The following is a 27,422-nucleotide window of genomic DNA, read 5'->3' as shown; positions in this document are numbered from 1 at the left end:
TGCCCATAGTTACCGATCCCATATTGTGTACTCAAATTTTGCTAAGAGAACAGGTCTTATGTTAAGTGTTATCACAAATAATAATAACAATAAAGAAAGAAAAAGGGTTATTTCAACTGGCAAAGTCTATATCAAGAAGTGTGAGCAAGATTTTGAGGAATTCAAAAATACAATGTTTAGAGTTTTTTTAGTTTAGCCTAGAATATAATAGAATAGCCTAGAAGGGAGTACTGTTTGAGGCACCCTGGCAGCTGTATTCTTTCCACCAGCAAACAGCAAAACAAACACCTAAAGGTAGACGTTAAGAAGGAAAAGTGCAGATTTAGCCTACGAATACCTTTGCAACAACTAAAGCCACTTCAAGAGTCAGGTGCCTGTTCCTGCTATCGATCTAAGCTGCAGACCCATCGAAGACAAGTGACATAAAAGGGATTTATAATTTGTGTTAAGAAGTTGCATTAGATGATCCACTTCCTATTTCTAAGATTCTATCATTTCAGAGAACAATTTGCCTCATTGACATCTCATGCAAAAATGAACAGTTTATTTTTCTAATCTCTCCCATTTTCAGGAATTGAAACTTGATGTCACACCTCTAATATTCGAGAATTTACCATCGTAATCAATAGCAAATATGTCATACATTCCCCGTGTTCCAAGATACGTAGCAAACAGTAGACCAATGATGCCTTAAGCATCTGAATATTCAGTGTTACCAGATTTGGAAAAAAAATTGCATAATTTTCTTCTTGGTGTTAAACCTTTGACTAAATGTGAGGCCAGTACCCTTATTATTATCAAAAATTTCCAAAGTGTTTTATATAATCATTTTCGTTCATTTACTTAAATAAATCCAACCATACAAGTATAAGAAGTGAACATTTACTAATAAATCTACTTTTATAAGTACATTACAGAGGAAGTAAAACTCTATTAAATAATACAGCACCGATCCACATAATTTAAATCATTTTATTGCACAAATTGATTTTCTAATTATATTCGTTTTTCACCTGTTCATTCTACTAAAATCTTATATTATTAAGCCTTTCTGCTGGATAAAAATTGACGCAGTCATTATGCATTTGGCAAAATCTATAAAATTGTATAATGCAGACTAAATCCTAATGTAAAATATGGACTTCAGTTTAAAATAATGTATCCGGATTGCTTCATCAATTAACAAATGCACCACACTAATGGGAGACACAGAAGAAACTGCAGGTAGGGGGTATAGTGAAAGCTTGGTTTGCAAGCATAATTCGTTCCAGAAACATGCCTGTAATCCAAAGCACTTGTAAAGCAAACGAATTTCCCCATGAGAAATAATGGAAACTCAGATTATTGGTTCCACCACCCCATAATATTCATATAAGAAGGATTAAAATTTTGTAACATAATACAAAATAATAAAGAAAATACAAAACATAAAGAAAAACAAACAAGTTAACCTAAACTTACCTTTGACAACCTTCGTGGCTGGAGTGAGGAAGACAAGACAGAGGAGGGTACTTCGTAGGACCACTTTCACTGTCACTAATGGAATCACTGCTATCTGTTGGCTCAGTGGACTCTTTTTCTGCATGGACGCCATTCTATATGCTTGCACAGATATTGACTACAGTCCAGTATTAATAAACTCTTGTCATCTACTCTATTTAGTGTAACTGGCAATAATTTAGTGTAACTCTATATCTACAGGCAGCCTGACCCGGAATGAAGCAAAGCGTTCTGAAGCTTACTCTTGTATGGAAAAGCAAAGGACTGCCCACAGGTGCTTTGACAAAAAGTACACTAGTGTCAGCTGTGGGCACCTTCCAATGTTGAAGAAGCACTAATTTCTGCCAAACGCCGCAGCCAGAGATGGAGCATCCAAGCGTGGGAGACGGTCACCCATAATCCAGCAGTGAGAGAGAGAGAGAGAGAGAGAGAGAGAGAACCACTGGCTCAGTTGCAATCATGTGATGTCCGGTGTCACGTACTACTCCTATTGCATGTCTTTGCTTGTTTATCAAGTTAAAATGTATTAGAAATGTTTGCTTGTCTTGCTGAACACTCGCATAACAAATTACTTGCAATCCAAGGTTTTACTATATATGGGAACTTCCTGTACTTTCTATTCGGTTTTTCTGTAAACCTAAAGCTGCTCTACAAAGTGGAGTCTACTGATTTTTTTTTAAAAAGAATTGAAGCAAACTTTCATCAGACCTTTGATTATTTACCCTTGAGCCACGCCCTATAAGGGTGATTCACCCTGCATTTATCACCATTTGCAAATATCTCACCCATAGAAATATAGAGATACTGAAGATAGAAAGCAGCAGCTTTCATTTATCTTGGGAATTTCCCAATATATGACCTAATCACAATCGGGAAGCTGAGATTTACACTACCCAACTTAACACAGGACAAGGTGCTTTAATACATCCCAAGGATAGTGGGAGAGTTGTTTCATGAATTTTATACATATTTGAACTATCCAGTTCATTTTCCTGATAGACTCTCCATCATCCTTCTAACTCTTCTAGACCTCTAACTAGACATTATAACAACCCATCCCAAACTGCCCCAAGGATTCGTGTTGTTTGGGGCAGCGCAAATAGCGGTCTCCGGTCACTGAGTGCCTATCATGTGTAAGGTACAATGGAGACACAGCTGTGCAGAAGGCAGGCAACGGTCCAGCCTCAACAGAGAACGCAAACAGTAAATGAATTTTACAATAAATAAACAACTCTATGTTTATCACATTCACAGTGTTCAGGCAAGAAATATTGATTGAATTAATGAATTAATTCAACTGATTAAGAAAATAACATGGATTCCATTAAACTTTTCCTTTCTACTACCTAGAAAGCCCTTACTAAGAAGAAACAATTGCATACACAGAATAATGTATGTATTTCCAAACTGCTGAAACTAAATATCTTTAAAACATTCGTATAATCACTTATCTGATGTTATAAGTTTCAAAGTAGCCCTTTTTTTTAAATTTAAGAATAATTTTTTCCCTAGTTAGCAGCTGCAACCCACCAGATGTTATTCTGAGTGCTTTGTCAGAGGACTTTAGGAAAGCTCAACACATGCGTTGGCATGTAAATGTTCTCTGGATGTTCCGTCCAGAGAAGCGTGAGGGAACGCTCTCTTTTCGTTCTGTCAGCAGGGTAAGGTAATAACAACACACCGCCTACAAGAACATTAAAAGGCATATGTTGGTTGGTTGGTTGGTTGGTTGGTTGGTTGGTTGGTTGGTCCCCCAGCCATTTCCAGCTACTCAGGTGAAGCTAAGTGTTGGGTTTAGCCAGGGAGGGTGTTGAAGGTGTAGGCACGAGTGATGAAATGATGAAACAAATTTGAGCCCCTCAAGGAGGGAAGCGAGGACGTGAGTGGAACTTTCTCAAAATAGCACGTAAAGACCTGGGGTTATGCCTCGATATTCTTTTCTCCTCAAAGGAGGAGTTCAGGGGCCAAGAGAGCACGTCATAGGTTTTCTAACCAAGAGGGAATAAAGGGAAGATCATTCCCTGCCTCTCGCCTTTACTGCCCCACGTCTGGATCCTGCAGCTTCGAGCCAACCGTAGAAACAGTCTTTCCGGCTTCCCCTGGATTAATCAATATTCCTTTCACTTAAATTCTCTTTCGACCTTCAGAAGTAACCTTTATGAGTGACTTATATTCTCGCTTGGGTGAAAGGGGTTGAACTGCTGGATTTGCTCAACATGTTGCTCCTATTTCTGGCTGACTAAACACTAATATCCTACCTCCAAAATTAGAACAAAAAGCAGGCACTTACTCCTATAACCAAATAGTTCCTTAACAGGCAAACTAGACTGAAAGACAGATGAGAAGAGAGATGAGTCAAACAGAAACCAGTGTTGATTATATTTCCATGACCCAGTTACAATGATGAGGAGTAACATCACCACCCCCGATGGTGACTTGTGCTGGTGACCCAGAGGAAGGCAGAAAGCACCTGCCCCAGATGTCCCACCAACATTGTCACATCCATCTCTTTGGCCAAAACCCAGTCATGCGGCCACCTCCACCGCAGTGGCCAAACAAGACCCTACCCGGAGGACTACCGGGCAATGGACAGCAAGCCACTAACAGGTTCGAGGACACACCTATCCAGACAGGGGACATTTTTATCTGCTTAGTCTCAAGGCATGTTAGAGTCACCGAAAGGTCCTTATCTTCATATCCGCCATCATGCTCAAATGAGAGATGATCTCATGAGCCATCACTCTGCCGATTCTGTTCACAAATCGGACTCTCCTCCTCTTCCTCGCCAGCCCCACTTCACTCTAAACTTTAAGCCTTCACACCACAGAGGTCATCCCATTTCATTTCTGTACCTGAAATACCTAAGCTTGCTCAATAAAAGTTTGCTCAGTGAATGGATGAGTCAGAGAATGAACAACTAAACTGGATGGGTGAACCGGGGGGAAGAAGTGAATAAATATGTTCCAAGTGTCTAATTTGCCCAACTGGCTTATTTTACTTTTTAAGACTATAATTTATTTAGCCTTAATTGTTTTCTGCCTCATATTTTTTTATCCACTGGGAAGCAAACATTTTTAAATTTTAATATTTAGAATTGCTAAATTTTAAATCAGATGCGTTGGTAAAACTGTTTCTCCAAAAGGCCCAGTGGACACAAATATGAAGGTGCTTTATGTCCTCTTTATCTTCAAAAACGTTTGCTATGTGTTAATCCACAGACACTGGGTAGGAAAAATCCTTCCAGGAAAGCTAAACAAACAGGAATCTCTATCAGCTGCTTGTCATCTCTCCCAAGACATTTCCCACGAGACTACACACAGATTCCATACATATTCCTCCTTCATGGATACACAGCATATGTGTAATAATAATAATACCTTTGAGTGAGTTGTAGTATATAACCAATAACTTAAAATTTTGTGTTTTATTGTCTCTCAAGTAATATGTCACATTTTCGGGGAGAAATCACAGGCATGTCAACTGTCTTTTAAATGAAAGTGTAAGTCTGTAGCTTCTTTCCATTAATATAAATTAATAGCAACATCCGGATAGTCTTTAGTTTTCTAAAAGGTGGTGTGGGGTGATACCACAGAAAGCGAGTAGAAGTTTCACTTTCTACACAGTGTTGAATGCTTAGCCAACCACTTTCAAAATATTGCATTGTTACAGTGATGAATAAACATGCAAGGTGAAGGTTTAGCTTGTGTTTAAACAGTAGTCAGGAGATGAAGGCTTTGGATCCAGCTTGCTTTAAGCTGCAGACACACACGCATGTGGTGGAGGAAGAGCACCACCCAGTGGTGAAAAGTATCAGCTGCACCCACCAAGAAGCTGGAAGTGTTCCAGAAAATTCAGCCTCATTTTTTTAAATGCCTTTTTGTTAAGTTTATTTACTTGTTTTGAGAAAGAGAGAAACACAGACAGAGAGAGCACACGTTGTATAAAGGCACAGAGAGAGAAAGAGAAAGAGAACCCCAAGCAGGCTTTCAGGAACAGCCAGATCATGACCTGAGCTGAAAGAGCCAGACTCAACTGACATAGCCACCCAGATGTCCCTAAAAATCCATTTTGCGTTTCAGCTATTTTAAATGTTGGCATCTTCGATTCCTTAGATGGCTGTTTATCAGGTCAATTACTGATCTGAGTCAACATTACATGCTTAAGTATCTCCAGATAAAATATAGAGATGATCAACATACCACGAACTTAGACAAAGACCCTCAACATTTCACAGGCACCTAAAGTAAGAATGGTATAAGGTGCAGGTTAAAATAGTGTCTTTCCTGTGTGCCCTGAGATTTTATTTAACAATTATCCATCTAAGTCTACTAGTACATGTGAGCAAGAGTATTGCCTTCTTAAGCAAGAAGTAAGTATTTCATGGGGATTATTTGAAGAACTAATTATTTGAAAGTACATTTAAATAGCTATTCTGAAATTTTCTTTTCTTCAGCGATAGGTTGTATTTTATACCCTTTGGATACACAATAAATTAATAATTGAGCATTTAAAAACTTCTATAATGGAAACTAATTTTAATTATATAGCTTGTCATTTGGTTGACATTGACAAAGGTAGGGAGAAATTATTGGTAAAACTATGAATAATCATTTGTGTAAACACTGATTCCTAAATTAAATGTAAATTCAACTGAAATTTTATTCCATCAGTGTAATCATATGAGTATGTCATTTGTCCTTGAGAGCTGATAGGAAAAGGCAGAATCATGAAATTCAAATTGTGTATATATAGCCATTTTGTTTTGATTCCCCAGGCTACTTTTTCTTTTTTTTCTTTTTTTAATGTTTTTATTTATTTTTCAGAGAGAGAGAGAGAGACAGAGCATGAGCAGGGGAGGGGCAGAGAGAGGAGACACAGAATCTGAAGCAGTCTCCAGGCTCTGAGCTGTCAGCACAGAGCCCGACGTGGGGCTTGAACTCACAAACTATCAGACACTTAACCCACTGTGCCACCCAAGAGGCCCAGGATACTTTTCCTAATAGCAGGAATCTCTCTGTCTCTCTCTCTGTCTCTCTCTCTGTCTCTCTCTCTGTCTCTCTCTCTCTCTCTCTGTCTCTCTCTCTCTCTCACACACACACACACACACACACACACACACACACACACACACACAGGCCAATCATCATATCCCTCCCCTTGGCCTTTGGGATAGTTCCAAGATTGTCTCTACTAAATGTGGCTTCCAGCCAAGATATCTTAAAGCCGGAAGGGAAGTCCCTTCTTTCGCCTTAGGTGGCCAGCTGTAAGGGGCTGGGCTCCAGCACAAGAATGAACAACAGAGAAGGACGTCAAATAACAGAGGACAAACAGCCCTTAAGGCAGGAGTCTCCTGTTCTGGTTGCTGAGGTTCCCCGGCTTCTGTTTTAAGTTCCTGTTTCTCTTCCCCAGTTTCTCTTCCATAAATCTCTTTGAGACAAAATCTGCCGTAAGATATGCTTCTGCAACCTAAAGAGAACTGACTCATAATGCATTTCTAAAATAAGGCTTAGCCCGTGCATGCCACCATGCTGGTCAGAACATCTCCATTGCTTGAAAAATAATCTCCAAGTTCGTCTGACTTTATGATTTGCCTACTCTACCTTCCCAGTCTCATCTCACATAATCTAGTGAAACAATTATTCTTTATTTCTTCAAAACACCTACTATTTACCCTTATAAACTCTGCCCCATGAAAATTACTTTCTGTCGCCAGACACCCCACTTTCCACCTTCTGAAATTCTGAGATCAGCCATTTTTAAGATCAGCCACAAATGATTCATCTTCTGTAAATCCTTCCTCATTACTCCATGAATCAGTTAAGGATCAGCTGCCTATATATGAAAATCTAAAATTATAAAGGTTTAAAGAAGTGAGAAATGTAATTCTTGCTCATGTAAAAGAAGTCTGGAGGCAGGCCTTCCCGGGGTTTTACAGCAACAACACAGACATCAGCGTACTTGTGTTCTATGCTGCATAACAAATCGGCACAAACTTAACAGCTTCAGACAACACATTTTTATTATCTCTCAGTTACTGTGAGCAAAGAATCTGCTACGGCTTTGCTGGCTGGTCTCACAAGGCTGAAATCAAGTTGCAGGCTGGGCTACATCCTCATTGGAAGACTAGGAGGAAAATCCAGTTCCAAGCTCCCTCAGCATTAACTTCTTTGTGGCTGTAAAATTCCTGGCACATAACTGTTTCAAGGACAGCAACAGAGAAAAAAAAGTCTCTGGTGCTTGGGAGTGTCTGAATTCAGGGAAGGCACAGGACCTCTTTTAAAGGCAAACCTGATTAGGGAAACCCTATCCGGAACAATCTCCCTTTTGGCGAGCTCAAAGTCAACTGATTAGGGACCTTAATTTCCTCTACAGCATTCCTTCACCGCTGCTATCTACCGAAGCATAACCATGGAGCGATACCTCCTCTCCTTTACCATATTCGATTGATTAGATGAAACAACCCGATGAGAGGGGATTCTACAAGGGCGTGACTCATCGCGGGCCACCTTGGGGTTGTCCACACGATCAGGGACCTGGGTCCTCAATTCTTCTGCTCTCGTCTATATCTAGCTTCCGTCCTCAGGTCCCCCTCATGGTCCAAGAAGGTGGCAGAGCTCTACCCATGGTATCCATCTAACACCCTACAGGAAGGAGGAAAGAAGTCGACCAAGAAACAGCATTCCTCCCACTGGCTCAGCTGCCCATGAGCTGGCTTTGCGGGAGTCCGACATGTTCCCTGAAATCTTTTTAGCCTCGGCCACTGGCAATAAGGAGACACGTCATCTGTAAAGGAGTTATGAAGAATCAATAAAACAAATTTAAAGTCGGTCTGCTTTTTATTATCACCATTCACCAGCAATTCTAAACAATTCAGGAATAGAATACGCCTTCCTTCCCAAAAAGCACTTGTGGATGGTCTAATTTCTAAACAATTGGTGTGATTCTGTTAGAGGCTTAATAATATATGTGGACGTTTCAAATTAGCACAGTTTTATTACTCATCCTCTAATAACATGGTATTCTACTTGGAAGTTAATTCAAAGAACTCCCCATTCACCTTCCAGCACAGGAGAAACCACCTATTTCAAGAGTATGTTTATAATGGTCTAGAATCTTCCACGTTTCCCCCTCCCCCACCCCAGCACATTTGCGCCTCCAGCCCCATTGGGAAGACATATCCCTGCACTGAAACAGCAGATTCCAAATAAACAATGACAGTACAGGAAAGAAACAGAAATGGTACTGATGAGGTTTTGGGGTGACGGTGGGGGCTCCAGAGCCAACAACCAAGAAAGAATTCCTGAAGACATCTTGGGTACAAACAGGTGATTTTATTAAATCACAGGGACAGGACCTGTGGTCAGGAAGGGCTGCACTGGGGTTGTGAAGAGTGGCTCTTATACACTATGAAGTTGGGGGAGGTCAAGTCAAAAGGGAAGCCTCCGGGGAGACTTTGATAGCTAAAGAAGACTCCTAAATTATCTGAGGCCTTGCTGTCCTCAAGCTGAGGTTGTTTCTTCCTCTAGTAAAGAATTAACGTTAGGATAGTAGGAGGTTCCTGGAGAAATGTTGTACTCTGTATTTGTCTTGAGTATTTGCCAATGGGCTCACGTTGTGACGAAATGTAGTTTTACCTGCCATTTCCTTCTTGCCTGTGGTCCCCACATCACTATGGAGAGGAGGGTAATATTAGGAGCTCCAGGAACTAAGTCTACAGGTTACTGGAGATTAGGCTATTGATCAGATTGCCTTTTCTTGTAATTCACTAAGATATTTGTTAACTGATAGAGACTCATGTCCTGCATGACTGATCTCTTAGTTGGCCATTTGTTTTCTGTCCTTCCCTTTGTCCTTGGGCAGCCAGAAGTGCCCGAGGAATATCACACTCATCCTACCTGGAGGGGGTGGGGGGTGCCAGCTTGTACTTCATCCTCCCTCATCAGAATTGCTTCAGTTCTTTCATTTTGTGTACTTAGAGTTGTTATGTTGTGTTTACATTTAAAACAACAAAAAAGAGGGGGCCTGAGTGGCTCAGTTCATTGAGCGCCTGAAGACTCGGACTCAGCTCAGGTCATTATCTGGAGGCTTGTGAGTTCTGCCCTGTCAGGGTCTGTGCTGAAGGCTCAGAGCCTGGAGCCTGCTTTGGATTCTGTGTCTCCCTCCCTCTCTGCCCCTCCCCTACTCATGCTCTCTCTCAAAACTAAACATTAAAAAAAACTTTTTTAAAAAGCAAAAGAGAGCGCAAACTGTGGTGTGTGTGTGTGTGTTTTGTGACTGCAAATTTTAACTCATACACATGAAATACTTTACTTCATGATGATGATTTAATATTTTTTTAAAAAATTTAAGTAGTCTTTATGCCCAAGGTCAAGCTCAAACTCACAACCCTGAGATCAAGAGTCACGTTCTCCACCGACTGTCAGCCAAGTGTCACCTAAAGAACAAATCCAGAAACTGAGACATCACAACAGTGGTCAATTTAATAAGTGCCTAAATCTTGCAGATGTTTTAGTCTCATTACATTTTAACTTTTGGATTCCTGGGTGGCTCAGTCAGCTGAGTGTCCGACTTTTGATTTTGGCTCAGGTCATGATCTCACAGTTCCTGAAATCAAGCCCCTTGGTGGGCTCTGCCCTGACAGTGTGGAGCCTGCCTGAGATTCCCTCTCTGCCCTTCCCCCACTCACATTCTCCCCCCCCCCTCTCTCTGTTTCTGTCTCTGTCTCTCTCTCTAAATAAACATTTAAAAAAATTTTTTTAACTTTTATTAACTTTATTAGCTACTATAAGGCTATCCATTACTATGACAGACAATTATACAGATATAATTGGGGTTTTTTTTCTATTTCTCTACTTTTGACATACTTATGGAGCTCAGTGTCCTTGATTTGTCTTTCTATAAAATGAATATAATAAGTAACTACAGGACATGTTTTGCTGAACTCTGTTTTGTGATGGAGAGACCTCTACTTCCTGGGCTTCTGAGACAGAAAGAGAAAGAACCTTCCTTCCCCTGCTCTCTGCTCTTGGGTGCCCCCCCCCCCATGTATCAACACCAGGCCAGGGTTCTGGCCTGAAAAATCTGGCCATGAGGGAACCACCCCCTGCACACAGGTGAGCTTTATGGGGTAGGGGTCAACATCAAGCCATTGTTCACTCAGTGATAAACTGGGAGAATTAGGAACAGGAATTGAAAAAATTTCTGAAAAGTGAGAAATAATCTTTCAGTTATCTTAGTGGACAGAAATGATTGTTAGGTTTAAAGAATTTGACTTTTTCCTGTGCTCAATGTCAGTTTGGAGGCATTTAGGCTCAACCTTTTATGAATGTTTAAGTGTTCCATCTGTCCCGTTCAGACATAGGAACAAAGAACTCTCAGCTTCTTTCGAAAGAGCAGGCTGCGCTACCCAGGTGCGAGGGGCGGGGGCACAAAAACCCCATCCTGGAAATTCTTTACTCAGAATTAACACTAGCTGGGACTGTGTCCTGTAACAGTCTCAAGAGATAGTTGAAAACACACTGTCTCAAAAATCTGATAAGGAAACGTTCATTCAGTGCATTATGGAACCTCCCTCGATACCAAAGGACATCCAGTTATCATCAGATCTTTCTGTCCAGACAACTCGTAGCTTCTTTCTACTCCAGGGTCTGTGCAGCTCCACCCATGACAGAGTCAGCTCCACTGGGATGTTTCCAGAAGCGGGCAGAGAGACGCAGGTAGTAGTACTGGTTTATGATTTTGTGTCATTCTGACACTTGGTTTCCCCAAATGCCTCATCAGTGACGCTGGGGAGGGAACACAAACAGAAACTGCTCCAGCTCGCAGAGCGGAGCGTGGGAGGCCCCAGGGAGCCCCGCCCCCCTCACACATTCACAGCAGAGAAAGATCCAGGACCCTGGCCATGGCGAGCACAGCGTTAATGTGTGCATGTTCTCAAGTGCAGTGCTTGTTCACTTCGTTGTGCAAGAAAACAGGGATCATGCATCATGCATTTCAAAATAAAGTCATTTCTGTATTTTAAATTCATAGTCATAGAAATTGAATGTTATTTATTAAATAACTTTTAGTCAATGTTATTCTCAGGGTTAATTATTTACTAAATAATACTGCATTAATGTCATGTGTTACATAATACTTATTAATAGTGTAATAGAAATAATATACCCTGAATAAATGTTATTAAATGATAATATATTCAATTTTAAAATTAAGCATCAAATCTCCAATGTGTTAAATATAGTTAAGTCAAACGCAAATGGAAAAAGAATAAAGAGGGTGTATTCTGGAGTTAACATTTGCAACCTTGAGGATAAGGTATGTATGTTCGCTGCAAACCTAACATTTCCCCACAGCGGTGTGGGGGGTGGGAAACGGTGTTCCTACAGTGCTTAGAAGCCTCCCAGGGGCACCTCCTCCCCTTTGCTGGGTCCTGGTTCTTTTTGTCACAGACCCACATCCACGTTCTCTGGGCCAAGAGATATGTAGTCCATGTTGAGCCCAGAAGAGAAAAAGCAAGCCAGTCAAAGTACAGGAGAAAAAGTTTGGTGGCTCTGCCGCAGAGCCCCCCCATTCCTTCTGGGATTTCTCAAGATGGTTCTGTCTGGCTCAGAAGACTTCCCCCTGCTCCCTGACGTCCCTGACAACCAGCACTGTGGGCCAGAGGCAGTCTGAGAAACTCTGACCTTTTAAACAAACTGAATCTGAGATCATCTTAACACAATAGAGTAAAGCAATGCTTTAAGGGTGGGCATTGGGTTACTGAATGTATAATGCCTATTTTTTCTATTACTTAGTTAACACAGAAGTAAGCGGGGAGGCAGGCATGAAAGGCATCAGAGGCTGGTGCGGACGCTCACAGATAAAGCACAGCCAGTGACGTATATAGTCCGGGGAAGAAATGCATGAGGTACAAACTAAGTCAGAACCTGAAGCCCCAAAATGCGAATTAAAATGGCTTATTCCACAAGAGAAAAAAAAGCCCCAAGGAAGAAAAATCGATCTGTGGAAATTGTGAAAATGACATCATGAAAATAAAAGGGGAGCTCAACAAATAAATTACTGCAAAAGTAATTCTTTTAAGCACAAGGAATTTTTCAATATACTCCTCAACACCCCTACACACACACACACACACACACACACACACACACACACACACACACACACACACACACACAGATGCTTTGCGATGGTAACCACGGTGTCAGCAGAGATTTCTCCAAGCAGATGTTCCTTCTCCTTCAAGGCCCTTGTTGTAAAACTGACAGGACTCACTGCCCCCGGCAGACATGCTGAGTCTGCAGCCTGTCGGCCAGCCGCCCCCCCACCCCCCGGCTTCCCCCCCGCTTTCTGCCTCCCCCTCTTTCTGCCTACTTGCGTCTTCTTTCTGCTTCCGCAGCTGGAGATCTCTAGACCTGTGCCCTATTTGCTATTCTCTAGAGTCTGTAATTTTAGGTGTTCCTTCTACCGACTTTATCTATGGCCTTAAAATATAGTCACCATCTCCCTTTTAAAAAAAAAATTTTTTTAATGTCTATTTATTTTTAAGAAAGAGAAAGAGGGCACAGGAGCAAGGAGAAGAGCATCCTAAGCAGGCTCCACACTGACAGCAGAGAGTCCAACATTGGGCTCGAACTTAGGAATCGTGAAATCATGACCTGAGCCACAGTGGGACGCTGAACCGAATGAGCCACCCAGGGGCCCCAGTAGCCATCCCCCTTAATAAAAATACCTTCACGCGCCCCCGCACCCCCCTTTATTTTGCCTCACAAACGAGGCCCTCCAAATAATCACAGGCACGCAGTCATCTCCATCGTGATGCCCCCACGGTTTGCCACCACAAGCTGGCTTCTGCTCCACCAGCGCTCTGAAAATGCTTTCATGAAGATCCCTGGCTTCCTTGTTGCCAAACGTGATTTCTTTTTTTCAGTCCACAGCATCCCCCAAACTCTCTCTGACACGTGACCCTGTTGATCACTCCATGTATTTAAAGCTTTTATTCTCCTTTGGGTTTCAAAAATACACTCCTAATTCTGCTGCCTTGCTTACATTCCTGCTCAGATTTTTTTTTTTTTTTTTTTGCTTGTTAAATCTTGGTGTTCCCTAGGGCTCTGCCTGCATCCTAGTCTATACCTGTGGCTCCAACTGTGGTCTCCAGACCAGGAACATCTTCATCCCCAGTGTCCCTTGTTAGAAATGCATATTATGGCGGTGCCTGGGTGTTTCAGTCAGTTAACCATGGGACTCTTGATTTCAACTCAGGTCATGATCTCAAGGTTCATGGGATTGAGCCTTGCTTCAGGGTCTCTCCTATAAGCGCAGACAGAGCCTGGTTGGGATGCTGTGCACACATGTTCTCTTTCTCACAAAAATAAACATTAAAAAAAAAAAAAAGAGGGGCACCTGGGTGTCTCAGTCAGTTAAGCATCTGACTTCAGCTCAGGTCACGATCTCACAACTCCTGAGTTCGAGCTCCTTGTTGGACTCTGTGCTGACAGCTCAGAGCCTGGAGCCTGCTTCAGATTCTGTGCCTCCCTCTCTCTGTGTCCCTTCCCTGCTTGCTCTCTCTCTCAAAAATTTACATTAAAATTTTTTTAAAGAAATGCAAATTATGTTGCCAGATAGAATTAAAGATACCCAGTTCAACTGGAATTTCAGCAACGAATAAATTTTATGTTAAAAAATATTTAGGGTGAGTATGTCCCATGTAATTTTGAAACATACTTATCCTTTTAAAAATGTTGTTTATCTGAAATTCAAATTTAATTAGACATCTTAGGGTTTTTTTCTAATTTGCTAATCTTACAATCCTAAATGCAAATTAGCAGTCCCTGTCAGAGTCCTACTTGATGAGGGAGCATGGGGCAGGCTGAGGGCACCCCCTCCCCCACCCAGGCGGGATATTCCTCCAGTCCCCCTGGCTGCCCAGGACAAAGGAAAGGACAGAAAATAAATGGTTAAACTGAGTCTCCATCAGTTTATAAATATCAGTAAATTATAAGAAAAAGGCAATCTGATCAACAGCCTGATCTCCAGTAACCTGTAGACTCAGTCCCCTGGAGCCCCAACATCCCCCCTCCATAGTGATGTGGGGAACAAGGCAAGAAGGAAATGGCGGGTAGAATTACATTTCCTCATAACCTGCAGCCCGTTGACAAATACTTGAGGCAAATACAGAGCACAGCATTTCTCTAGGAACCCCCTACTGCCCTAATGTTAATGCCTTACTAGAGGGAGAGCAACATCATCTTGACAACAGCAAGGCCTCAAGCAACTTAGGAGTCCTCTTCGGCGTATCAAAGTCCCTCTGGAGGCCTCCCTTCTGACTTAACTCCCCAACTTCATAGTATAAAATAAGCCACTCTTCACAACCCCGGTGCAGCCTTTCCTGCCCAGGGTCCTGTCCCTGTGATTTAGTAAAATCACCTTTTTGCACCAAAGACATCTTCAAGAATTCTTTCTTGGCTGTCAGCTCCAAACCCCATGAACCTCCAAACCTCATCACTACTGAAAGTCTGGAGACAGGGCCCATCATCTGCGTTTTAACAAGCTCTTTAAGTGAGTCTAATGCTCCCTAACGTATGAGGAGCCCTGCTCCACATCACACCGGCCTGGCCTCATCTGTTCCCATGACAACACTTCCCCAAAGTGTGGGATGCTCCTGAACTGCTGTTGTGGGTCTCCCTGAATTTGATTTAACCATGTGACCCACCTCCGTGTGGAAAAGCAGGAGCGATGCAGGAATAAAGTGATGGAGTGCAATGTCGATGTGAGACCGAAAGATTTGGGCGTACACCCAATGAGGGAGAATCTGGTCTTTTTTCTGCAATTCCCTGCAAAGAGTTATAAAATAAAATAAAAAGTCCATGGAAGCATGTTTACGGCACCCACTCCCACCTCCTTACCTCTGTAAGGGGAGGTGACGGGGACCCCCCGCAAGGTTGGGGGTCTGAGCATAGAGGAGCCGGTGCCTTTGCCTGGAGTTCCTCTGAGCCACCATGGCTTTTGATTCTGTGGAAAGACTCGGACAGTGAAATAAGCTGCACAGTTGCCTGTTCTTCCCTCCAGAAGAGTCTTAAGGATTTAACTCTGAAATTGTGGAGGAAGAAGTAGCCTTTAATCGAAAGAGCACTGTGGATCGCAGGATCCAACCAACTGAAAGCATTGCCCTCCTTCTACTCAGTACAGCTCGCTGAGCACCCACTAGGCACAGAACTGGATCAGATGCTACACACATTGTCACAGTTCTCACTGTGGGCATTCCTGATCACACAAGAAAGGTTGCAAGAGCTGGCTTCCGGTTAACTTTACCAATAATTGTGGCATAATTCTTGGTATGTTGCTATTGTATGGAAATAAAAATCTAAAGGGTGAATGGAAATTATTAAAAGGAGCAGCAGCAATGAAGTCACAGATACTTACATCACGTTAGAATGAAAACATCAAGAAGGACAACAAGAAAATTATGCAAGCAAGTGAGGCACATTCCATCAAATAATTAAAGACCGGACCTTTTTATAAACACTTGATGGCAAGAAAATGTCACGAGTCAGAATAACATTCATTATTTGTTGAATGTGTTCCATACGTCACACGCGTGGATTTTCTAATTCTTTGAGAGATTTCAGCTTAAAAACTCCCATTGTGTTAACTAGAAAATGAGTGACTTGCTGGCTTCCTCCCATGCAAGGAGCAGGGAAGCCGATTTGCCACAGCAGGTGGCACTGTCTCCCCAGGGTTTCTTGGTTGGGGGCCCCTGGCCGTGTGGAGCCTTCCTTAAGCAGGCTGGGTGACAGGGCCCCTTTGTCTTGCTGCAAGCTGCCTCCCAAGTCCTCCCTGCCCTCCTCTCCAGTCACCCACCTCTCCCCTGAGGTTCCTGCCGCCAGCAATGCCCTTCCCCCTCCGCTCTCCCAGGAAAACTTCTACCCATCCTTTTCCATATGGCCCTCATGAAATGTCACCTCCCTTGGGACACCTACTTGAGGTCTCCAAGCAGAATCTGCAACCCCCACTTCAGTGTGACCTCAGCTCTCTATCGATGCATACTGTTGTACAGCAGTAACGCTTTATATTTGCTCATGTATTTCTTCCACAAATATTTATTGCTCAGCTGCTATGGATCAGACACTGAGTCCTGCTCTGGAAATGGAAGGATGTGTGGTGCATGGGGTCTGCTCTCACGGAGCTGGCCAGCCAGAGGGGGAGAGGAACGTGACTCTAGGATGGTGCACTAAGGGTGCACGGGGATGTGCCAGGGGAGTGTTAGGGAAGCCTGGGGAGGGGACAAGATGGCGATGCCTGAGGGGATGCCCTGGTGACCATGCCAGGAGCCATCAACCACCCCAAGAAGGCAAGGGCACTCTGTGCAGCCGCGACAGTGGAAAGGCCCGTGAGTTAGGCATGCTGGGTTTGGGGAGAACCTACAAGCAGGTGGGTGTTTGGGGGACCTCAGAGATTGACAAGAGATAAGGCAGGTAAGATAAGAGAAGTAGAGATCTGAACATTCTCCTCCCTTTAGGATGCTTATATCTCATCCAGACGGCATTTGAGAATCACCCTGGTAGCAACATAAGAGTACACACCCTCAGAAGTGCTGATTTAGTTAGTAGGTCTGGGCAAGAGCCAGAAATCTTCCATTATAACAAATGCTCAGGTAGCTGTTGTGCATTTGCCAAAGAACCATATTTTTAAGAAACATGTCTATAAATGATGGGAAGCCCTTGAGGAATTTATACAAACAAGTAACAGAGATTTGTGTTTTAGAGAGAACACTCTTGCAGTTTAAAGGAGACTGCAGTTAAGAGAATGAGGCTGGAAGCAGAGAGTCCACTTAGGAGGCCTCTTCTGTGGTCAAAGGAAGAAATGGTAGGGGCCTCAACCAGAGCAACAGTTCAGGGGAAAATGAAATTCCCCAAGCCAGGCAATCAGATAGACCAGAGGATGAGAGGAGATAGCTCTGGCTTCCCAGCAGGAATGGGCGCCAACTGAGACAGGGAGGACACAGGAGAAGACAAGTTGGGGGAAAGATGGTGATTTTCATACAAAGCCATCGGTGCCTGGGGACATCCAGGCAGAGTGCTCAGAGAGCTGAAGCTTGCGAGAGCAGAATGGACCCAGGAGACAGGTCTGGAAACAGTCTGCCCCTGCCGCTAGTCAGGGACTGTGAGACCTAGAAAGAGCCCTTGTGAGAGCATGAGCATGGGAAGAAGAAAGCCTAGGCGGACCTCCAGGAAGCACCAGGAGAAACGGACTGGCTGGGGAAGAGGAGCCATGAACAGGAGAGCATGGGGTAAGGGACCCAAAGAAGGGAAACATGAGGAGGGAGCCCAGTGCTGGGACTAAGGGTGGAGGTTCTCAAGTCAGACTGCTCCAGCACTTACTAGTTGGGTAAAATGGAGCATTCTCTTTTACTCTGTCTCAGTTCCTTCATCTGTAAAATGGGCATACTGATGGGGACCCATCTCATTGGGTTATTCCAAAGGTGAAGTAAGTTGATTTTAAAAAGCATTTAGGCTATGTATGACCTGCCACATAGGAGGTTCTTTTCCAAATAACAGCTTTACTGGGGAGCCTGGGTAGCTCAGTCGTTTAAGTGTCTGACTTTGGCTCAGGTCATGATCTCGCAGTTCACGAGTTCAAACCCCCCACATCAGGCTCTGTGCTGACAGCTCAGAGACTGGAGCCTACTTCAGATTCTTTGTCTCCTCTCTCTCTGCTCCTCTCCCACTCATACTCTGTCTCTTTCTCTCTCAGAAATAAACATTTAAAAAGATGAAAATTTTTTAAAAATAATAATAAACCGCTTTATTGAGGTATAGTTGCAGAGTAAAATGGAGTCTTTCATGTCAAGCAGAGGCCCCTGTCAAGCAAAGACATAAGCATTTAAAGGTACTGTAGCTACATAATCTCGCTGCGATGAGCATCAGCCGACACCCCAGAAGTAATGACATGCAAAAGCGGAGGTCTGCAGGACCCCAAGGGATTAAATCCTCTTAAAAAGAGGAGGGTTTTTGCAGCAAATTGTCGGACTCTTCAGACGTGACCTCTCTGTGTCTGACCACTTAAAAAAGGCACCTGCCGCCAAAGACTCTGGCCAATTGATTTACCAACAGAACTGAGATCCTTCACTGCTTGGACATAACAAGCAGCACGTGCTAAGAGCTGACCCCGCACAGACTGAGGCTTCAAGTCGACTGCGTGCCCACAGACTGGCCTCGAGTTTGGTTCCTTAACTTCCCACACGCTTCTGTCACCTTGTTTGTTGTGTGGTTCATCTTACGTCCTGCCCTGTGCGCTGTGTAAGGAGCCAAGTAGGATCACATGGTGAAATGTCATTGCGTTTGGAATCCTGAACCTGCCTTCTGTGATTCACTTTGCTTTATGACTGACACTGTGGAAAGACTCAACTCGTGTGTGCATCTTCCTAGCACACTCAAGACAGGTTGATACGCAAAAACCTACACATATTTTACATATAGAATTTGGTGAGTTTGGACATATGCTTACACACATGAAACCATTACCACAATCGAAGTAATAAAAGTGTCCATCACCTCTTAAATTTCCTTGTATCCGTGTGTGTGTGTGCGTGTGTGTGTGTGTAGTAAGAATACTTAACATGAGATCTACTCTGTTAACTTAAGTACACAGTACTGTTTTGTTAACAAATGTTGTACAGCAGATCCCTAGGCTTAGGTGGACCAGAGACCTGAGCCCAGAAGGATCAAGGCTATCTCTCCCAAAGCCAGCTTAGATGGACAATGACAACCTGGCCCCGATACTGGGTACCTGGTGTTCCCTGAGCCAATGCACTAAGACACATAAGTACCTCCTCCTCCCCCCAACATGAGGATGGTGAGGGAGAGGGAGATCCTGGGGCCAGCTGAGATTTAACTTCTGCCAGTCAACAGATTAGAGATTCAACAAGAAAAGACATTAACTATATTCAGTTACAGAAGTTCTACAAAAGATGCACTTCTTAAACTTATGTTTATGGGTAGAGATGTGTGCCAGCTACAGAAATAATAGGAGGCTCTGATGAACGTCCTGCTAAATTCACACAGTCTTGTGCTCATGTCTATGGTCTTGTCAGCATTCCAGGAAGTAAGTGACATGACCTTGACCGTGGCAGGCCTTTTCTCCCAGAACCAGCACCAACCAAGACCCGCGTGTTTACAATCCCTCCATTTAATGAGCCAGGTATGGCCTGGCAGGTTCCTGTTTGGCTAAAGCAGTGCATTAGAAACCAAACGCCTTAAATTTTTCAGACCCAAATAATCTTTCATATGCTTTGTGATGCTAAATTCTGATCTTTTAACTAACCTATTAAATTACCTGAGGAAATTTAATGCTCTTTTTTGAGGAAAATATTGACCCTTCCCACAGGACTCCCTGTGACTGACATACGGCAAAAGATAGAAATCAGGCTCTTCAGTTTCAACATGTTGGTAATTCTTCCTCCTTCCAGCCTCTAACATAAATAGACAGGTTTTTCTGCCAACAACACAGAATATAAGTTAAGGTCCAAGCTGAAAAACCCAACTACAAACCAACTTAAAACCAGCCCTTTCCAAAAGGATAAAGAAGATGTAGTATATGTATACAGTGGAATGTTACTCTGTGATCAAAAAGAATGAAATCTTACCATTTGCAACATGATGGGATGTATCGTGCTAAACAAAGTCAGAGAAAGACAAAGAGCATATGCTGTCACTCATATGTGTAATTAAAGAAACAAAATAGATGAACAGAGGTGAAAGGGAAGGGAAAACTAGATAAAAACAGAGAGGGAAGCAAACTACAAGACTCCTAAATACAGAGACCAAACTGAGGGTGGCTGGTGTGGTATTGGGTGGGGGGATGGGCTAACTGGGGGATGGGCATTAAGGAGGACACTTGTTGGGATGAGCACTGGGTGTTATATGTAAGTGATGAATCACTAAACTCAACTCCTAAACCAGCATTACGCTATATGTTAACTAACTGAATAGAAAATAAATAAATAAATAAATAGATAGATAAAATCAGCCCTTTCCAAAGGATCCTGTGAGGCCTCTGATCTTTAGGGCACTGAGGGTCATGTAATGCCCCACTCTCTCTTCCCTCTTCTGGAGCACCCCACAGCCACCAGTGCGTTAGACAGCACAAGTAACCAATTTGGTTCATATTACCTAAGCTCCCTGCAGAAATGGCTTCCCTTAATCAAGCTTTTTCTTCTCTCCAGTTTTTATAGATGGTATATACAAGAATATACAAGAAATATCCACTTAAACAACATCCCTGTGACTTTTCCAAAATTAGAGTCATTGCCCATTAAGTTATGAACTGTCCCTCATGGAAAAAGTTGATAAACTACTTCTTGATTCAGGGCAAGAAAAACTTCAGTTCCTCAAAGAGCTGGTCTGCATCTTCCCATCAAGCAATGTGAATTGTATGACTCAACTATTTCCTTTTCTGCCTCAGCTCCAGAAAAGTAAAAATTATTGTGCCCTACAGCAGTAATTGATTTACCTCAAGGGCCCTGTAACATTGATTCCTCTGCTGTATTAATGTATCTCTGGTCTAAATTGTGCGTTGTGTTTGATTTTGTAAACAGCCTCTGGCTTTTCTAGATATAGGTGGGGTATCATTTTAAAGAAATGCATTTTAATTTTACCAAAAATTGGTTTCCTTCAAAACTTTTATCTCAGTTTTATTTTTATGTTAATTTTTTCTGTTTGACTAATCCCTGTATCCAATATCAGAACCCCAGTGGCATGAGGGGAAAGACTCCATTTAATCTGCTCACTGAGGTATCTTCAGTCCCTGGCATCATGCCTGAGGGTCTTTCATACCTGTATCGGTCAAGATAGACCAAATTGTGCGGCTTGAATATAGAGCCTGAAAACCCCTAAGAACAAAGTGGGGTTTTTTTCTTGCTTCCTCTACATACCCATAGCTATCAGCTATGGGTGTTCTCTGCTTTATATCCAGTGGAAGATTTCATGACAAAAAGAAAAGAGATATGAGAAGCCACAAATCACTTGCCAGCACTTCCCCTTGACAAGCCAAACTCCAATCACATGGCCAAGAAGGGTACGTGTCACCCTCCCAGGGAGGGTTCCTACAATAAAGGAATTTGGTGATCAGTAATACCATCTATAATGCTACTCTAGGAAATTAATTCATCTAGATTTACAAATTACATTTTCTCACATTAGTTAGGTGATGTTTAATTATTCCTTCCCATGTATATTTAGCCTCAGGTACATTTTAAACTTGCTTGTCTTATAATAGCTTGATTTCAAAGTATCTCGCTATACTGTTGATTTGGTTATATTTAGGTCAAATATACTTCACCACGCATAATATTTCCCCTTTCAAACAGCTCAGGAAGTCTCAAGAGCTGCATACTAACTTTTCCCGACACCAACACCACTATAGTTTCAGAGACCTAAGTTGACTTTTACTGAGCTGATATCAGCGTTTCCATGTTCTGTAATGGGATAGCTCAGATAACCTGAAACCCTTTCACTTTAAAACACCTGAAAATCCTGAACTAAATGTAACAAACATTCTCTTAAAGACATGCTTCAGCTTGGAAGAAAGTAAGGACACTCCAAGGGCAAAGAATGAGAATAAAACTGAAAGCTACAACAGGAAGCCAGAGAGCCAAGAGTGTAGCAATCATGTGGTTGATTGTAGTTTCCAGTTTGATACCAGCCTCACAAACTCAGGGTTGAGATTTTAAAGTCTTCATGGAAGGAGACCCCAGTCAAGTTGAGGAGTTACAACTGAGACCCCAAATAAAGCTTGACTCCCCAGAGGACCTCAGCCTAAGTAAAAGCTATGCCTGGGGTTGCCATATTTAGCAAATTAATAATGTAGGACATCCAGTTAAATTGGTATAATGTGAATGAACAACAAATAAAATTTTGATATAGGTATGTCCACTATAGTATCTAGTACACATTTATACCAAAAAATTATTTTTTGTCTATCTGAAATTCAGATTTAACTGGGAGCCCTATATTTCACCTGGCATCCCTAGATACACCAGAAAAATTACCCACCAGTATAGGGAGTCAACAAGTATGCTTGCCTGTCTCCATGTGGGCTCTGAGTTGGAAAAGTATCCCCCATAAGGATTAACAATTCAGAATGGCTAAATTTAATAACTCAGGCAACAACAGATGTTGGTGAGGATGCAGAGAAAGAGAAGCCCTTTTGCACTGTTGGTGGGAATGCAAACTGGTGCAGCTGCTCTGGAAAACAGTATGGAGCTTCCTCAAAAAATTACAAATAGAACTACCCTATGACCCAGCAACTGCATTACTAGGAATTTATCCAAAGGATACAGGTATTATACTGAGTCAAAGGGGCACATACACCTCAATGTTAATAGCAGCAGTATTGACAAGAGCCAAAGTATGGAAAGAGACCAAATGACCATTGACTGATGAATGGATAAAGAAGATCTATCTATCTGTCTATCTGTCTATGCAATGGAATATTACTCAGCCATCAAAACAAATGAAATCTTGCCATTTGCAACAACGTGGATGGAACTAGAGTGTATTATGCTAAGCAAAATAAGTCAGTCAGAGAAAGACAAATATATGATTTCACTCATATGTGTTATTTAAGAAACGTAACAGATGAACCTAGGGGAAGGGAAGACAAAAATAAGATAAAAACAGAGAGGGAGACAAACCATAAGAGACTCTTAAATACAGAAAACAAATTGAGGGTTGCTAGTGTGGTATTGGGTGGGGGGATGCGCTAAATGGGTGATGGACATTAAGGAGGACACTTGTTGGGATGAGCATTGAGTGTTACATGTAAGTGATGAATCACTAAATTCTATTCCTGAAATTATTAATACACTATATGTTAACTAACTTGGATTTAAATTTTAAAAATTAATAAATAAAAGTTTAAAAAAAAGAATTAACAATCATAAATCTTCCCTTCTATGGATTTACAATTCAGCTTTACACGACCTGTATGATCCTCATCTACCCAGCCAGAAATTAGCATTAAAAATGCTCCCCATGCCTCCCTCCTCCCTCTCCCCCTGCCAACACCATGATACCCCAGGACTCCCAGCAGAAGGAAATAAAACATGCTCTGGGAGGGGAGGGGTCTCACACTCAACTCAAGCCACTACAGAGGTCCTCAGACAAAAACCTCACTAAAGATGAGCTCAAAACCCAAAATTACAAAACATGGGGATCACTGTGCAGCAAGGAAGGCTGGCCCTTTCACTCACCAGTTAGAAAAGTCAAAGGGCACAAAGTCTCTGAAACATATCCAGGGACGCTCAAAGCTGATTAGTTGGCTATGTTCCTTTAGGAGGGCAAATCAAGTATCCAGTTCCATGACTTCAGACTGTAATCTCGTCTGGCCAACCATCTCACACGAATCCAGCACCATCGCTAAGGAGGGAAAGCAACACAAAAAATCCCCTTCTAGTGACATCAGGTTCAGCATTCCTTAATCCATTAAGAATAGCCCTTAAGGCACTTCAGTGCTTTTCATTTCCTTTTCTCATTAAGAACCTTAGTAAACATTGTTTACTAAGACTAGAGAAAAGCTGGAGCCAACCGCTTTTAAAGCCTTAGCTTCAGTACAACCGCTGCCCTGAATTTCCCATGGACTAAGCAACATCCCAGTTTGCCTAGGAATTTCCTGGGTTTAGCAATGAATGCCTCATCCTAGTTAAACCAAGAGAGTTGGTCACAGAAAGCATTCTTCACCTTAATAAAAGGCAAATTAAGTAAATCTGTGGTTTCCCTCTTTGTCCTCCTACCAGCAACATTCAGGCAAAACACGCTAATCATTATTTCATGAGGTTCTTGCAGAGTGCCTATAATTACAGCATAGGTATATAAATAGGCATACATACTTTTCAGTCCATGAGCTTTGATTTCTTCATCTGCAAAATACAAACAACCACGGAACCATAAGGTTTTGGCAAGGGTTAATGAGACTGTGTGGAATGTAGATCAAGCACTTAGCGTAGTTCCTAGTCCATAATAAACACACCAGAAAGATAGCTATCTTGATTATTAAGTTTCAAACTTTGGTAGCCTACAGATCTTATACTTCAGAGACATTTACTATATGCTTCCCTTTTGCACGATGTTTCAGTTTGAAGTCACAGCTTAGCTGGTATTTCCGGATTACTCTCACACAGCTTGTCAGAATCTCTTGACGTGTACAAATGACTTTCTCTTCCTGTGTTTGGACACTTATCTGATCATTCTTCCCTTGACTTTCAGAATTCACAACTCTTTTTTTTTAATAGTTTATTGTCAAATTGGTTTCCATGTAACACCCAGTGCTCTTCCCCACAAGTGCCCCCCATCATGACCATCACCCCTTCCCTCCCGCCCCCTCCCCCTTCAGTCCATGGTTCGTTTTCAGTATTCAGTAGTCTCCCTTGATCTGTATCTCTCACTCTCCCTCGCTCTCTTTCCCCCTTCCTCTCCCCATGGTCCCCTGCCAGGTCTCTCCTGTTAGACCTATGAATGTAAACATATGATATCTATCCTTCTCTGCCTGACTTATTTCGTTTAGCATGACACCCTCAAGGTCCATCCACTTTGCTACAAATGGCCATATTTCATTCTTTCTCATTGCCATATAGTACTCCACTGTATATATATACCACATCTTCCTGATCCATTCATCAGTTGATGGACATTTAGGCTCTTTCCATGATTTGGCTATTGATATTTAGGGAAAATAACAATCATCTTGATAACTTTCCCCCACATTTTAGAAAGCAAGCTTAATGTACTTTATCTTGTCTGCCTGTCCTTTTTTTCCCAACATGTACGAGTACCTGTGATTCTCTGTATCCCATCTCTGACCATCAGTGACCCAGAACTAACAGTTTTTATTTCTAACTGACTGATTTTCAAAGTATTCAAACTCTAAATAACCTTTAAAGCTGAGTGTATATTTTATGTCATCCATTGTTTTACTGAAAAAGAAGGGGCTAATAAAGCTCATTTTTCCCCTGTGGCCTTATGCTGCATTGAGCATATGAGTATTAACAATCTTTTAAATTGCTATCAATTGGAAGACATTACCTTCTCTCCCTTAGGAGGACATAATGTTGAGTCATCTGAAGTGAGTTGTGATAGATTTGCCCTAAATCACCCATAAAATGTTATTTGGTCTCCTTTGGCCAGAAAATAGTATAATGCACTGATTACTTTGGATATTTAAAGTTTACCTTTGTTTGCCATTAAAGGTCCTCAATGGGATCAAAACACGTGATCTAAGCTAACATTTCTCAGACTTAAAAGTACACACAAATCCCATCTTGAGAAACTTGTTGGACAAAGATTCTGATTTGATAGGTCTGGGCTGTGGCTTGGAATTCTGCATTTCCAGCAAGCCCCCGGGTGACATGGATCCTACTGGTCTGGGGAGCACCCTACAGCAGCATGGACGTAAGGCCATGGTTCTCAGAGTGTGGTTATGGCACCAGTCGCACAGGTACCACCTGGGAACTTGAGAACCACAATTCGAAACAAGAAAATCTACTTACCTAGATGAGCTTAGTATTGGGTTATATCCCACAAGGAAGGAAACCAAGGCTGCCTTTGGGCTAAGACAACCAAGACAGCCAATCCTCAGTTAACTGCTGGAAACGAGCATTTAACAGATCCACCCACACTGGGGGGGGGGGTGGCTTTTGGGGGAGCATCGCCTGTCAGATGCCAGCTGAAAACTTGTCCAGCAGATATATTCTCTACAACCGAACACTCAGGCAGCATTAAAGCGCACACTCACCACCAGGGAAGTCTGACATGAGGTAACACAGCAGTGCCACATTGCCCAACAGAGGAAATAGGCATCTGTTAAGCAGGGACACCAAAATAAGAAAAATTTTTGAAAGAATTTGACATTTTCCAGAAAAAGCACCAAGAGATACCATGGGGAAACTCATACTATCCAACTTCTTTACACTCGTTTTATTGTTTAGCATGGCTTACTGTGCTCTCTGAAGCCTGACTGCCTGTCTCCAAGTCCTGGCTATCCCCTCTCCTAGCCAAGTAACCTCAGGTAACTTACTCAACTCTCACTGCCTCAGTTTCCTCACCTTCAAAATGGAGTTAATGACATTCTGTGAGAATTAAACATTACCTTAATATATGTAAAGCTCTTAGAAGAGTGTCTAATATTCAGTCAGTGCTTCACAAATTTTAATTAATTTATTTATTTTTAATTTTTTTCTTTTATAGTTTGTTGTCAAGTTGGTTTCCATATAACAGCCAGTGCTCATCCCCACAAGTGCCCTCCTCCATGCCCATCACTTCCCCACAAATATTAATTTTTATTACTAGTAGATGGAAAGGGCAGAAGAAACTTACTTTTTTTTCAGTGCTTAGGGTCTTCAAAGAGTTACTTTCTCTCCCAATGAAGCCTGACACAGTGTGGGAGAAACCAGACAAAAGTCAGAAAGACATGGAGACAAGAGACAGAACTGGAGAGCTCTGTGGGTCCCAGGGGAAAAAATGAGAAAGAGCAGGATAGAACTGGACAAAGCCAGGTGCATATCAGGAAAAAGAGCAAAACTTACATCCCAGAGTGTAAATCAGGAGACCAGTAAGTGCTGACCACCCACAAGGATGGTAATGTCATCAGCAATCTTGGGATTTTAGGCTTTCAGGTTGGCTACAAATGGAATCATCCAGAGAGCATTAAAAAACGCTGATGCCTGTGTATCACCCCTGCAGGGTCTGTTTCATTGGTCTGGGGCCTTACCTGGGGAACAGATTTCTAAAATCTCCCTTAACTGAGTTTTTTAGATAGCATTGGCTAAGCATCTTACACTCCAGTCAGCATTGATCTTAGAAGTTGCGAGGAGCCTAACTATACATAGATGAATGAAATGGCTCAAAACAAAATAAAACAAAAACACAGTC

General features: G+C 42.2%; 1 long non-coding RNA gene across 5 annotated transcripts in view; it reads right to left on the bottom strand.

The window, feature by feature from the left end:
* The window catches only part of LOC115289413, a 30,719-nt gene extending 5,997 nt beyond the window's left edge, over window positions 1–24,722 (bottom strand). Inside the window, exons 1-5 of one of the 5 annotated variants that reach the window (XR_003907613.1) lie at window positions 24,386–24,722; window positions 23,750–23,915; window positions 15,405–15,588; window positions 15,212–15,332; window positions 13,769–13,809 (exon numbers count right to left, since the gene is read on the bottom strand). This is a non-coding gene — a long non-coding RNA (uncharacterized LOC115289413). Of the gene's footprint in view, window positions 1–10,203; window positions 11,286–13,768; window positions 13,810–14,038; window positions 15,333–15,404; window positions 15,589–23,749; window positions 23,916–24,385 lie in introns of those variants that run through there. The other 4 variants (XR_003907615.1, XR_003907612.1, XR_003907614.1 and 1 more) reach the window with 4 other exon arrangements.
* Window positions 24,723–27,422: the final 2,700 nt, after the last annotated feature.

This window comes from Suricata suricatta, chromosome 4 (genome assembly GCF_006229205.1).
Source record: "Suricata suricatta isolate VVHF042 chromosome 4, meerkat_22Aug2017_6uvM2_HiC, whole genome shotgun sequence".
In the NCBI taxonomy this organism is placed as follows: Eukaryota; Metazoa; Chordata; class Mammalia; order Carnivora; family Herpestidae; genus Suricata; species Suricata suricatta.
The sequence above is the reverse complement of the archived record's forward strand: the minus strand, read 5'-3'. Positions and strand labels throughout refer to the sequence as shown.